The sequence below is a fragment of the Macrobrachium nipponense genome, chromosome 2, assembly GCF_015104395.2.
Source record: "Macrobrachium nipponense isolate FS-2020 chromosome 2, ASM1510439v2, whole genome shotgun sequence".
Taxonomy (NCBI): domain Eukaryota; kingdom Metazoa; phylum Arthropoda; class Malacostraca; order Decapoda; family Palaemonidae; genus Macrobrachium; species Macrobrachium nipponense.
Genome location: NC_087201.1, coordinates 168,517,302 through 168,531,783, shown reverse-complemented (window position 1 = coordinate 168,531,783; position 14,482 = coordinate 168,517,302). Strand labels below are relative to the sequence as shown.

The 14,482-nt window shown below is 40.3% G+C and overlaps 2 long non-coding RNA genes across 3 annotated transcripts in view; one reads left to right on the top strand and one right to left on the bottom strand.

Moving 5' to 3' along the window:
• Positions 1 to 14,482, top strand: part of LOC135221124 (uncharacterized) — a 177,500-nt gene that overhangs the window by 154,754 nt on the left and 8,264 nt on the right. The gene's annotated exons all lie outside the window — the stretch shown is intronic.
• LOC135221562 (uncharacterized) lies at positions 5,316 to 7,340 on the bottom strand. The gene is made up of 3 exons (XR_010316033.1): positions 6,396 to 7,340; positions 5,774 to 5,974; positions 5,316 to 5,526 (listed from the first exon to the last, which is right to left on the bottom strand). It is a non-coding gene; the product is annotated as an uncharacterized LOC135221562 (long non-coding RNA).

Here is a 14,482-nt window from a genome sequence, read left to right as displayed (position 1 = left end):
TGATTGTTTAATTTGTTTTTTGGATTGGGTGACGTTGTTTCAAGTAGTCTTTTTTTGTCTTTTGAATTAGCTCTTGTGTTTTGCTTGTCCTCCTTGGTTGGGTGGAGTTCTCTCTAAAGGCCTCTTTTTATCTTTAGCTTCCAGCTCATTATAATTATCTTGTAATATTTCAGCTATATATGTATTATTCTCTTGTGTTTCTAATTCCTCCAATATCTTCAAATTTAATTTGAACATACAGTTGCACAAGTATCTTGATTTCTTGCTATATTAGTTTCTTGTAGTTATTTTTTCTTCTGATTTATCTATTAGGGGTTTGTTATTTGCTTCCATTTTTGTTTCATTCTTTGAGCTCATGCAGCAGAGAACATTTGCTTCCTAGCGGATCATGCATTCCTCTAACTCTCAACTCTAGTTTGGCTTCTCTTATTGGCATTCCTGATCTCTCCGAAGTAATTTCAGTTCTGTATGTATATATAGTACATACTCCTTAGACCTAGCATGGTGATTTTGGCCAGTTTTACACATTTTGGTTCACCACACTTCCACTGTGGTATGTGTCAGATCCACAATATGCACAAATCGATATATTTCTGCAATTTTTCCATGTATGCCCATATTTACTGCAGTTTTGGCACTGTAGTGGTTTTGGAACATAAGTCTCAGTTCTCTATTTTGTCCCATGATTTTAATTTTGAAAGGCAATTCTTGGCCTTCAAATTTTATTTTTGCTATTTTCAATGTCTTTTCATTACTTTTGTTTACTGGTTATACTGTAAACTTCACAATCTTGTATATTGTTGTACCTTTTTTAAGGGAATCCAGCAAAATATTTTTCTCTATTGGCTCTTCACTTTTGGAAGTACTACAGTACCCTGTACACTGTTCATATTGTCGTGCTTTCTTATCGTTACTTTTATATTGTCTATGTCTTTATGGTTAAATAATTTTCAGATTGATTTTTTGTAGTGGTTTCTATTAACCACTCCTGTTCTTTTATTTGTCTAAATGACATTTCTGAGGTTGGGTGCCTACTTAACAAATAATTTTCCAATCTTAATGCTGATATTTTTCTGTCAGTTTCCAAGTCAAGAACCTTGACCAACTTCCAACTCCCAAAGAGGGAGTCGAAGTGAGTCAAGGTTGGGTCAATTCTAAATTTGCTTTTTCTTTGTGGCTTGTATGGTATTAAAGTTTTAATACCAGCCTGTTCTTCATTACCTGGGTTTTCCTTAGAACAGTCCATTGCCATGCCAGAAGTCGTAGGGGTTTTTGTTTTGGTTTCCATATATATAGTTTAAATATTTCGTCCAGGATGAGATCCCTCTCACCAAGGAGGCCCCCAACTGAGGGAGGAGCAATACTGTTACGCTATGGTAACTGCCCTGGGACACTCCACCTGGATATACGCCATACCCACAGGTGCCCTTAAGGGTCGTCAGTCCAAGAGATCGGACCCAGCACTGTGGGGCATGGCTTGACATAAAAATTTCCCCTCGCTCGACCACGTCAGGTACTCTAGTTTTACGGGTGGAGTGGCATGCCGTCCAACTCCACCCTCCATCAAGTTAAAAGAGCGTTCAATTCAATACTCCAAAACCACGCCAAGGTCGTCAACGAAAGAAGAAGGAGGGAAGAGGGAAAATTTAGAGGAGGAGGAGTAAAGGAGTGAAAGGTCCCAATGTTCAGTTGGATCCACACAGAGAGAGTAGGCATACGGGGGGCATACTCCCTCTGCAGTGGATCCCTAAGCCCCCCACCTCAAGGAGTTGGGATCAGGGGGTATTCAGCAACGAGACCAATGGCTTTACGTGACTTCCGAACCACGTCAAGAGTGAAAGTTATCACCAGAAATACACATCTCTCATCCCTCAGTGGAATGCCCAAAAATCGAAATCGCGCATTGCATGTTCTTAGACCAGATAATCAGCTACACCCAAACCCCTTGAGTTTCCTGGCATTTATAGAGTAGAATTTGCAACCATATTCAAGCTTAAATTTACAGTTATATATACAACAGTAAAAGTGATCTCTTACCAGCACCCAACTTAAAACCCGAGACTTTCAAAATGTTTAGGAATTTCTTTATCTTCTTTTTCAATGAGTCAATATGAATAGCCCATGTCCGCTTATCATAAATCATCCATAAAAACTACCTCCTCCTCATATGTTATAGAAGATTCTCATTAACCGTGCATTCGAAGTCTAGGTCAGTCCCTTACGACGCTCCTGATTGGCTGTTGATTAGCTAATCACGGGCTGGACACACTTGCGAGAGTTCACACGGGTAGGATCTATGTTCCACCTCTCCTTAGTGATAAGCCTTTCAAAAGCATCCCTCAGGAGAGGTGGAACATGCATCCTGCCCATGTAAACTCTCGAGACTGTTACCAGCCCCGCGACTGGTTTATCAACAGCCAATCAAGAGCATCGTAAGGGACTGGCCTAGACATCAAATGCACGGTTGTGAAACTACTATAGTGTCATAAAGCGTAAATGTTTAGGATAGTTTCCTTTAAGTACACTTTAATAACACTGCCGGTTTTGGAAGGAGAGAATCTGAAGCCATTGTCGTCAGCCCAATTGCCAATGCATTAACAGACATATATGGCAAGGTCTACAAACAAAACAAGACATATTCTACAATACTGTTTATAGCCACAGCAAAATAAGGTGACTATGAAATTCAACATATTACCCTTAATTCCCAATACATAGTCTTGTTTTTTTGAGAAACTTGCTGAATGGGGATGATAATCTTACTAGTGTGGGGGGCATGGAAAGATGCCTTCTAAAGCTAAATTGGACAGATGAACCCCTTTTCTCTAGATGTCACTTACAGTCTTGAATTTACCATTTCCTAAAGAGTATTTTCACCCACAACTTTTAAGAGATATTAGCCGGTAGCTTGCAGGACGACGTAGTTCTTTCAATGGTTTCTTAATGAGAACAACTGCAATCTTCCAGGAAGAGGGAAAAACACCATTTTGTCATATTTTGTTTAAGACATTGAGATAAGATTTAGCTGAATCTGGAAGATTTTTTTTTATCATGCTATAAAGAACATTATCATTCCTGGGGGATGTGGATTCATATGGTGTTAGGGCAGCCCTTACAAGTTTTAACTTGTGATTGAAGATTCACAACTGCCAGAATTCAAATTAAGAGGAAATGGTTGAATTTCTAATTGGAACTGACTTTGATAGCCAATATAAAACTATATTTCAGGGAAATACTCACCCAGTGTTTCAACAACTTCATCTGGCTTGGTGACAAGGTCTCCATCAATTATCAGTGTTGGCGTTCGAAAGTATTTGCCACTTAAGACTTATATTTTTCCAGATTAACATAGTTGGGGTCTCAGAACTTATGCCATTTATATATATAAAAAAGCCTGGATTTACTTTACATTTTGTAAAATATTTTTTCAGTTTTGCCAGTTTGTTGGTAGATTTTCCTGTTCAGATTGACTGGATTTGTAATGCCTGTATCATTTCCAGGGAATTTTCTTCAAATTCCCACAGGTTTGATCATTTCCAGGGAACTTTCTTCAAATTCCCACAGGTTCGATCATTTCCAGGAAATTTCCTTCAAATTCCCACAGGTTTGATCATTTCCAGGAAATTTTCAAAAAAATCCCACAGCTTTTATTATTTCCAGGGAATTTTCTTCAAATTCCCACAGGTTCTATAATTTCCAGGGAATTTTCTTCAAATTCCCACAGGGTTCATCCCACCATGGAACAGCAGGGGTGCATGGTTTCCCTCTGGTCTTGGGTACAGAGTTTTCAGGACTATTCAATATTACAAGGGAAAGCTGGATAGTATTTTTGGACAGTACTTTTCCATGTAAACGTAATGAGACTTGCTACCAATTTATGACCATGGTTTGCTGACAAATCATCTCCTAACCTTTATAAAACTGGAAAAGGCATGCCAAGTAATTTGATTAAATTTAGTACAATGCTAAAATTGCTAACTGACTTATTGCAGCTACCCTTTAAGTTAAGGATCAAGGTCAAAAAGTTTTCAATTTTTGTTTTTGTTTAATGGAATGGAATGGAATATGATTTTTTTTTGTTTAATCAACATTAAAATCCATTTCAAACTACAGATTCTGTTTAGCTGCAGAGTCTGGAAAGCTAAAGTGATGCTACAGTTTTACAATTTCTGTCAGGAGTTTTCGACTCCAATGCTTGAGTCACAAGCTAGGCCTAAGAATTTAAGGATCCAGGCCTTAGTTAAGGGTAGAAAGACATCAAGATATCCAGACGACGGATGATTTTGTTTTCCACAAAAAGGATTTCATGGTAGTTCCAGCCACTCCAGTCCTGTAAATAGATACAATACATAGAAATTATATTTCTAAGAGCATACATTCAGTCACTACTCTTACGATCAGAAAATGGTGTCTAAAAATATCCATGTGGTTATCCTTATCCCAGACTATTTCAACCATAGTCAACCAATAGTTTAAACTACAAGCATTCATTATGGATAGATCTAACATGAATCAAAGTTACAATTGTATGTCTGGCTTCACTATTTTCAAGATAAATATACTCAATGTCCCTGTATTCAAAGGAGTTACACCCAAGCTCAGAGGTGATAAAGAAAAAAGGAATATAAAATGGTTCATCCCTCACTAAAACTAAATCCTTTTATGAAAGCATATGTGGTAATATAGAAATTTAATTAGAAAATTGGCAATGTGCATCAGAATTTTTCAAATGGCCTTGATGCACTTTACCATAATTTACTAGTGTATGCAAATTGCCTTAAAGCCAGCCCGGACTACAGAAAGTTTGCACATCCAGATATTACTGCTGGAAGTACTGTAGTTTTTAAAATTTCTACACTACAACACTCCTGTAGATTATAAATACAGTAAATATAACTACTGCAGAAGAATCACCAAGCAGTTCAACATGTTTACTATAGTACCCACCAAAGAGAAATTGCTCTCATCTTTAGCTCGAAAAGAGCTGGTAACACTGCGATTATTGCTGCCTCACATAGGTCGTCCTATATACCACCCTTCTTACTCTAGAATACAACAGCATGCCAGGGTAGTCCTGTCCAAAATGTGTAAATTGTGGTGTAAATCATGTTAAAAATATGCACAGAGAACTGGCTGCAAAAAGCCGTTAAGGGGTTACAAGGTTCGAGACTCATACCAGTAGCCAAAGTGAGATTTTTTTGTTAAAACCTGCAAATGGGATGTGGATCAGCTAAAAAAAGATACTTTACACAACTCTTTAGCAGTGGATGTCAGCTGCACAGATTATACAAGCTAGGCATAGACTAACCTGAACTCTGCTTGCAGATCAGCACTTATTTTCTTGTATCCTTCAAGGCAGTCTCCACATATGTACTTCAAACTGCAGTTTCTGTAGCTCCTTGTGGCATACAGCTCCAGACTGTAATCTTAAGCAAGTCGACTTTTCATTATGTGCGTGGCACAAACAACACATCTACTACAGCTGGGTAGCCAATTCTCAAGCTTCACTCCAAACCACCCTGAAAACTATGAAAAATATTCATATAAGCACAGCCTTTCAACCTATCCAAACAATGGCCGACATTGTCGAGTCACCATCTTACAATTTTGCTCCACGTTCTATTAAGATATTTTCAAAACTCAGTGTCATGCAAAATTTAACAGACCTTTCAGTGTCAATTACATCAGGTTTATTATTAAAAAAATGTCCAGAAAAAAATGTCCAGCAAGTGTATCTTACACAAAACACCCAACTATATACACTAATACTCACCATTGTAGACTGGACTACTGGACAGTGTTCAAAATAATTTCCCAGCACCAGTCACTCACATATTTCCTGTATGTCATTCTATCAAGATCTGTATATTTCAGTAAAATTCAGTACAAGCCTTATGTTGCTGCATCAACCTTAAATCTTGATTTATGTTAGACTTGGCAGGGTGCTGATCACTACTCTAGTTCTAAGCAAAACCTGAAAAATAGAAATTATTCTGACAAACCCGCTATTCATTTAACACACTCAGCCTACCAAGACTGAGGACCAATAACAATCTTCTCGCATCAAGGGGCTATTTAAAAACTACCAATAAAAGGACAAGGATTGATAAATTCTTAAAGGGTTGGTGGGGGAAGAGACTAGTTTGTTGTCACAAACCAATTTACAACAAACTAGTCTCCGCTTTTGTGTAAATGAAATCCCAGTCACAATAACCTGTATACTTTCTTTTAATATGAATATCTGGAGTTTGAATATTCTTTAGCAGGCACAGTCACTACCAAACATCAGTATTTATAATTTATGAATGAAGAACAGTATTTAAAGGTGCCTATATTACTGTGTAGGTACCAGTCTTGAATGTAACCAACCTACTCCCGAAAATGCCTCAACATACCTATTAGTCAAATGTCTTCCTGGGCGAGGTTGCAAGCTCGCTCATCTCTTCCTGGTCAGCAGCTCCTCATCTGTGTTAAGTTGTTCCATAATTGTGCCAAAGAAAGCAGCGTTTCACATTGTCTTTTTCCAGATCTTCCCTAAGATTACTAAGACTGGTTTAAGGATCAGTAATTTATCTCAGCAAATGCCATACAATGCTGCCTTCAGATTTGCCTGTGTGGTCCACATGTCTTAAGTGTCCTTCATTGCAGTAAAATACAAAACTCGGCAACCTAACTTTAAAGCCTCACGAGCTCTTATTCAAAATGCTGAAAAATCTTAACCCATACAGACCTGATGATGCCTAACTGAACAGTACCCTAATACAACTTTCCTTGAAACATTTTATTCCACTGATAAGGGTTAGGTTATACCACATGGCATGAACTTACTTGTGGAATCTACTTTCCCAATCACCCACAGGCTAATCAAGTGTTAAACGTACTATCAAATTACACAAGACTAATTTCTTGCAAGCGAAGCTAGCCATGTTTGAATGCAGGTGCCTTAATATGATCCTTTTACTTGTCACTAGCACGAATTGTTAATTTACACCATCCACGTAGCAATATGGCCAGTTTAGATGTTAATTAGAATTAAGACACGCCTAAAATTCAGTCATCTAAAGTTCATCTCAGCTGTACACCATTATACTCAAAGGCATTAACTAAACTAAGAGTACTATCATAAGTAAACCTGAAAAAAAAAAAAAAAACGAAGTAATTAAGAGCACACCAACATGACAAAACTACCAGGCCCACAGCGAGTTACTTAAAATACCAGTGAACAAAATAATCCCTTTAACCAAAAGTTGACTTGCTAGGACAGCCCTCTTCATAGGGACTGTATAGGAGCTAATAAACCCAGCCTCAACTATAAATATAAATAGTCTAACTGAAACAACAAATTCAAAGGAACATTGTTACTGAAAATAATGTACCTTACTAGAGAGAAAAATAAAAAACTAAAAATCCTGCTGTTGTGAGGTGCAAAGACATTGGAAGACTAGGGAAAATAAAGTCACAAGCAAAACTTTACAGGGTATTGCAAACTGCAGGGACATAACTTTTCATTCACAGAATTAGTTCTTTTAGGAGGTCCCCCCTTCCCCTTTCTAAAGAAAAAACCATATTACTCCAGCCACTGACCTTATCTGGATTAGGTCGTGGGAATTACAAGACTTAAGCAGAGAATGACAATGATTGTAACCAGGACAAGTGACCAAATACGAGAAAATACCGGCCAGTTTGTTTATCCAATGGACGTGACTAATACTCATTACAAATAACACCAAATAAACTGCATAGAATAAAAAATTGTTCAGTTGTGCCAAAATCTATCCGAAAAGTAACCTGCCTGAACAGTTTGTGTCAATTTGCAGACCGCCAATTTTCTTCTGCGGAACGGAACTTTTACCAAGTACCCAGGTGGCATGAACGGTGCCAAACAGCACAGCTCTCCCATACTCCTTAATTCCAACCAATTTTATACATGGTTGCCCCCAGGTCATCCCATAAGGCCCATGGATTAAATACATGTGACTGGTCAAAAGGTTCTTTGATATGATTCATAGACCAATGCCCTAAAAAAAATTCAAGCTTTCTTTCAGTCTTTAACTGCCAAGATGGAGCGTCACGACAAAGTTTTGTTCCCAAAACTATTGTCTGCAGACTACTTATAATTCCTCTTCTTCTCAATTTAACTTTGATTTTTCTGTAATGAGGATGAATTCACAAGGTGCCTGTACGAAGAATGATCAGCTGGTGATTAATATCCCAGTTTGTGTATCTCATGCAACATCAGAAACAGAAGATTCCTCCAAGATGGAATCAACCAGACCACTGGGCAACCAATTTACATGTGGCAAACTGCAGAATTCTCAGTGCCAAAAGAAGGTATCTGTTCAGTAAGGATCTTTCTTTGAAATGTAAAAATGTCACCACAAACTATAAATCTGTTTCTTATTTTTGGTAAGAAATTGCGACAGTGCGACGTCAAGAAGTAAATATGGGGAACTGGAGTACAACTGTGGCAGTAGGTTGATGGATCCTGGGTCTTCGGTGGCCTCGACCAACAGACACGCGGGACCTTTGAGATGTTTCCTGACCGTCCCACAAACTCTGGGAGCTCCCAGTGTTGCTTTTTCAGTATGAATGAGGATTTTAACACTTTTCTTATTGGGGACTGTTTAATAATGGCACAATACTACATTCTCTTATATATAGAGAATAAAGACTGGTAAAGAGATATACATTAGAATATCTACGAATAAGTATAGCATTGGCCAAGTGTCTTCTAATACCAATTTTAGCCATCAAATACTAACGAGGAGAAATTAAATCTTAAGAATTTGATGGCCAATCATTAGTATTACAGTGGCCTCACACGAGGCCTTTTCTTCTCCAGCAGTGAGCCGCTGATGCCGAAAATGGAAATCCGGGAAGCTTTTAGCTCGAGACATTGGCTTCCCGACTGGACAGGAAGCACTGAGCACGAACTGCGAGCGACCGCCTAAGTGTAAACAAACAAGATGGCTGCTGCTGATAGTACATACTCTCAGACAATGTCTCTTCCCACACAAAGTCGTCATTATCTGTGGACGTCCTTTGCTGTGCAAGGGCTTTTGGAAAGAATAAGTGTGTTCCCAGTGTTGTGGGACCATACTGATGAACTGTTCATGAAAAGTTACCTAAGAAGTGTAAATGGGACGAGGTCACGAGCCCTGAAATGTGAATTTCCCAACCTTAGCGATGCTGGCGTAACTACTTGTAAAAATCTAGAGTTTGTTTTAATATTTTGACCCATTTTCATGCATTCATATCATGCAACTATACATGTAACTATTCTGCACAAGTAGCCTAGAAATTATTGATTGATCATTATAACATAGGCGTACACAAAGGCCCATAGCCTAGCCTATGGTACTGGTATGTGTGTGCTAGGCTAAGATTGGTTTGGTTGGATATATTTCATGCTTGTTTACTATAAATGATTAAGTATCGTAGCCCAGGCTAGAGTTTAGTGCATATTTTCGGCATGGTAAAGCCTATTGGTTAAAGATAGGGTAGTTCGCAGACCCGGGGACAGATCCTACAATTCCAGAACCAATACCCCAAATAACAAAATGCATAGAATAAAAGTTGTCCAGAATTCCAAAATATACCAGAAAAGTCACTTATCCGACCATTTTACGCCAAAATACCATCCGCCAATATTTCCCGTGAAACTTAAATTTTTCTAAGTACGTACCCACTTGATGTGAAGGCTGACACGGCGGTCGGAGCTCCCGTAGTTCTTGAGTTGGCCGCGAACAGGCGCTGTACGTCGGCCCGCCCCCAACGCGGGAAATTTTAAACCAAACCAATCCTGTATCAGGTTGACCCAGGTCATTTCCAAGGGACATGGATTAATTTCCTCCCAACCAATAAATACGTGTTCCATGAATATGAATCAGACAATCATACCTGCAGTCACAAAATTTGCCCTTTCCGTTCTACACCGCCGCCATAGATAGAACTCATTCCGTATTGTTTCCGAAGTGTTACTGCTGACCAGTTCGATCAATATATGCATTTGTATATTGGTATCCTTCTCGAGCTTTTAAGAAACACTGACGAATTTATAAGTGGGTTATATAGGGAAGGGTTACTTGGGGACCTATTCGGGGGTTATGCCACAACATGCAACAGCAGGCAAACCGATTGATTCATGAAACCATGGGACCAGCGAATGGCCACGGGCCAAGCGTATACATGTGGCGATGTACAAACAGCAAGTGCGGTAAGAAGGTATCAGTTCGGCACGGATCCTTTTTTGAAAAGTCGCGTTTGTCTCTTGAAACAATTGTTATATTAATATTTTGCTTCACAAAGAAGATCCCACAGTGTGTTGTCACAGATTTGGTTATGCCTTTGGCGCCGAACACCATGGTCGATTGGTATAATTTTTGTAGAGATGTATGTTGCCAAATCCTGTGTGCTGATAATAAGAAAATCGGTGGTCCTGGTCATATTGTTCAGTATCGACGAATCTAAATTTGGGAAACGGAAGTACAACTGTGGCCGAAAGGTGGACGGATCTTGGGTGTTCGGTGGCATTGACCAACAGACACGCGAGACCTTTTTCAAGGTGGTTCCTGAACGTTCTGCCGAAACACTGATCCCGGTGTTGCTTGATAACGTACCTCCAGAAACCACAATCTTATCTGATTGTTGGAAGTCATACAGCAAAGTCCGGGATCATTATTTTGCGCATAATGTCGCGAACCACAGCCTTAACTTCGTTAGCCCGGACGACCCAAATGTACACACGAACACTATAGAATCACAGTGGCGTGTTCCTAAACGGAGCGCCCTACCGAGACATGGTACGCAGAAAAACTTTACGAAAGCTATTTTTCTACGTACTGTATCCAGAAGCGGTATCTACAAGACGTTCTGTGTCCATTTCGGGCGTTCCTGAAATTGATTAAACTTGTCTATCCGCTCAAAAGTCGCCCGACATCCCCCATCTCAAATTTGATTTCCTGGTCCGAAACAATAAGACCAGGGCCCGTATTTATCATAGCTCCTATGACATCTCAAATATTCTCTCTTAAGTCACTCAATCACTCATAGTTCAGAGGAACTTCTAAGTGTGTTTTATCAACGCTCTGAGAGAATCTCTTAGCTATAAAAAAAACAGTATGTTTAGGAGAAACTTTTAAGCGAAGATCGCTAACAATAGCGGAAAATATAGTGCTACAATCCATGAATATACAATTTTTGCCATTATTTTAATAAAAAAAGTATTTTAAAAATTCAATATATTCATTAATTGTGATATTAACCTTGTGATCTGTATATTATTGTTGAATTTAAAAGTATTTATTTTCCGGGTACCTATATTTTTTTTTGTAATTTTGGCGGACGCTTCAAACAACAACAGACCATTGTTTGGGTTAGATTACAGTTCAGTTGACCGGACCGTGTAACACCCATTTTGCCCGGTCCGTAATCCCTCCGCCAAGGTAAGTAGTTCTCACAGATGACCCGCAGCCGACCAAACCCGACCCCAGCCGACCAAACCCGACCCAACCCCACAGGACCGAACCCGAACATGCATCAACATGAAAGCCACAACAAACGGCAGCCATCCTGTTGGTATTAGTCCGCCGATTCTCTTCGATATTTTTAATCTTGCCCAACTAATCTTTAGGACCTCCAATTTAATTTACAGTATTCTATATTTTCACCCATGCCCAACTGAACTGTAAGAGCTCCATTTTTTTTGTTTTTCCCTTCGTTATTCTTTTTTTTTATTTTTTTTTCCATGCTTGCCCAACTAATTTGCAGGAGTTCCATTTTTTTTCATTATTCGATATTTTGACTCTTGCCCACGATAGTTTACCGTGCCAAACATAATCTGTAGGAAATAATTTTTTCCCCATTATTCGATGTTTCTTTCCTTGCCCAACTCATCTTGTATGACCTACATTTTTTTACATTCTTCGATACATATTTTCCAGGTACTAGTTATCCGCTAGGATAACTAGTACCTGGAACAAAATGGACCTTTGCCCGACCTTCCTCGACCCTTCAGTCTGTCCTGCTTCTCAGCCAGTTCAGTGCTTCGTCATGTCTTCTTCTGCCGAGAATTTGTCGTGTTCCCGCACGTGGCGTTCGCTGCCGCCGTTCCCCTCACGCTGGAAGACATATACATTTTGTGTCAAGACGAACGATCCCTAGTTAGTTATTTAATGTAAACAGGCCTACTGGGGGATTTTAGTGGCGTGTGTAAGGCCTGTAATGAAGGCACCGTTGGCCTCTTCAAAAAAGGGGACAGTTTTCAATGGCGGTGCAACGCAAGGCACTGCCGCAAATACATCTCGATTCTCCACGGGTCATTCTTCTCGGGGTCCCATCTCTCCCTGAAGAGCATCTTAGTGCTTTATCCACGGCTGGGTTCACGACGCTTCCCAGAAATATAAGCAACTTAATCTGAGGATCGGCTCGCCCAACACTTGTGGACTGGTTTAATTTCTGCCGGGACGTTTGTGTCGATATTCTGGTGATGGACAATCGGAAAATTGGCGGACCTGGTCACGTGGTCGAGATTGACGAGTCCAAGTTTGGTAGAAGGAAATTCAACAAAGGCAGATGGTTGTTGGGTTCTCGGCGGGATTGACCGCCAAAACAAAAAACATTTTTTCAGGTTGTACCAGACAGGACTACAGAAACTTCTTCCTATTTTAATTGATAACATACATCCTGATTCAATTGTCATTTCTGATGCTGGAAATCATATCACACTTTAAGTCAACATTTCAAATCACACAAAAAACATAATCACACATTGCATTTTGTAGACCACATGAGAAAAACATACACACAAACACGATAGAATCTACTTGGCGGGTTTTGAAATGAAATGTCTTACCTAGAAGTGGTACAGTAAAAAAATTTGTATAATTCATATTTCGCTATGTATTGTGTAAAAAAACGTTACCTAACTCAAGTTGATTGTCCATTTAAAGCATTCTTAGATTTAATTAAACGTGTATATCAATTAAATAAAGTAGTTTCAACACCCGCCAAAGTTGAAGGCAATGTCGCTGAAAACAAACAATCACGAGACGTCGCTCCCGCTGTACAAACGGATTCGTCACCTCCACCCGTGCCTCGTCCACAAATTCCCCTTGTTCAGTCATCTCGGAAAACAACCGTCCCGCCAAGAAAGAAAAAAAAATCCTCTACCCAGAAGATTTGAAACGACTCGGATTTCTCTTTGTTAAGTTCTATATTTCTGGGGGGGGGGGGGGGGGGGGGGGGGGGGGGGGGGGGGGGGGGGGGGGGGGGGGGGGGGGGGGGGGGGGGGGGGGGGGGGGGGGGGGGGGGGGGGCGGCGGCCAATCATTGGACGACTAGCAACATCTCCAAGGTAAGGTTATCAATGTAAATGCACGTTATTTAATTTTGACAAATTAAGCACGCATTGTTATTTCCGCTTTGCTGAATCAGGCACGCTCAACACATCCGAACATTCACGTTCGCTAGAAGTCCACGTGTTCGAACGCAGTCCATGTGTTCGAGCAAACAACGTGGCCTTGACTTTAACCAATGATTCTCGGAAATATTAATTTTGTTTAGTTATCAGTAAGGATATACGGGTGCCAGCCATAAATGTATGGACAAGTTATATTGGTTAGATATTTATAATTGTAACTTTACTTCGCCCCCGGCCAGGTAAGGACATGCAGACTTAGTTTGGTTAGGTCGGTTCCTTTGGTTAGGTAGCAATCACTGTTAATATACTATACTGGGGGGTCCAGGGGGGCGAAGCCCCCAGGCCAGGTAAGGGCACGCGGCCTAAGTTTGGTTAGGTTGGTTCGTTTGGTTACGATCACCGGAGCTCCTACAGTTTAGTTGGAACAGGAGCTCCTACAGTTTAGTTGGAACGGGAGCTCATTACAGTTTAGTTGGCCACTGGTTTTTTTTGCTAGGGTTTCGTGGGGTGGTTTTTAGTGTTCATTGCCGTCGTTTGGTTAGCCTAAGACAACGGGGGACGGGACCTCCTACATTTTGTTGGTACGTGAGCTCCTACAGTTTACTTGGCAACGGGTTTTGTCTGCTAGGGTTTTGTTGTTTTTCGTGTTCATTGTCGTCATCTGGGTTTCCCCCCACCCAAAAACCCCGGTTTCCCAATGGCTCCCCCCTTACCGTTTTTTATTTACTCGCATGTACTCCCCCACCCAAAAACCCTGGTTCCCAAAAGGGTCCCCCATTATCGTTTTTATAGGTTTCGGGGTTTTTAAACCGGGCGCCAAAACAAGCGTCCGCCATCTTGTTTGTATTGCTCCGCCGATTCCATAGCAGACGAAAACCCGTGGTCCAACTGAACTGTAAGCGCTCCATGTTTCCGCCGGGCTTTTTCGCTCTGCTATAGCCTACTAGTTAGAATGGATTCAACACCAACTGCAGTGCCTGCGAGTAGTAGGTCCAAAACCCAAGAGGCAGAGGAAGGCAAATTGGAGGCAAGACGCTTGTCTTAGTCTGTTGCAGCTTATAGA